Raw genomic sequence first — 638 nt, forward strand, 5'->3', positions numbered from 1 at the left:
CCGAAGCATGTCTCGAGCTCGTGACTACCAAGATGACGCGGCGGCGGCCTCGCGGCTGCTTTCTTTGGCCGCGTCGGCTTCCCTCCCTTGCCGGAAATGCCGACGGATACCACCTTCTGCTTTATATATATATTGTTTTAACCTCTAGCTGCTCTATGCATCCTCCGCATGCGTTCCCAGGGGGGAGGTACCCTTGCCGGCTTACGTCCGTATCACGGCGCGCGTACAGGAATGCGTGGGCCGATCCCGGAGATAGTGCAATACCGGGTTGACCCGCGGCGGAGGTGAAGCAGGCTGCAAGCACTCCGCCAACTTCCCAAATAAGTTTAATACTAAGTTTAATCACATAAATTCGGCGTTGTAAGAGAAACACTATATATATATATATATATATATATATTAAATATAATATATATGAAAGTGCACTTAGTGCAACAACTTGGCCTTCATGCGCTTTATTTACCCGCAGGGGGTGGCTCAGTCAGCTAAGGCGTTGCGCTGCTGAGCACGAGGTGGTGGGATCGAATCCCAGCCGCGGCGGTCGCATTTCTATGGAGGCATATGCAAAAACGCCCGTGTGCTTGCGTTGTAGTGCACGTTAAAGAACCCCAGGTGGTCAAAGTTAATCAGGAGCCCTC

The 638-nt window shown here is 51.4% G+C and overlaps 1 pseudogene; it reads right to left on the reverse strand.

Annotated features, from left to right (window-relative positions):
* Positions 1-230: 230 nt before the first annotated feature.
* LOC119437912 (U2 spliceosomal RNA) lies at positions 231-400 on the reverse strand (annotated as a pseudogene).
* Between the last annotated feature and the right edge of the window lie 238 nt (positions 401-638).

This window comes from Dermacentor silvarum, chromosome 1 (assembly GCF_013339745.2).
Source record: "Dermacentor silvarum isolate Dsil-2018 chromosome 1, BIME_Dsil_1.4, whole genome shotgun sequence".
NCBI classification, from domain to species: domain Eukaryota; kingdom Metazoa; phylum Arthropoda; class Arachnida; order Ixodida; family Ixodidae; genus Dermacentor; species Dermacentor silvarum.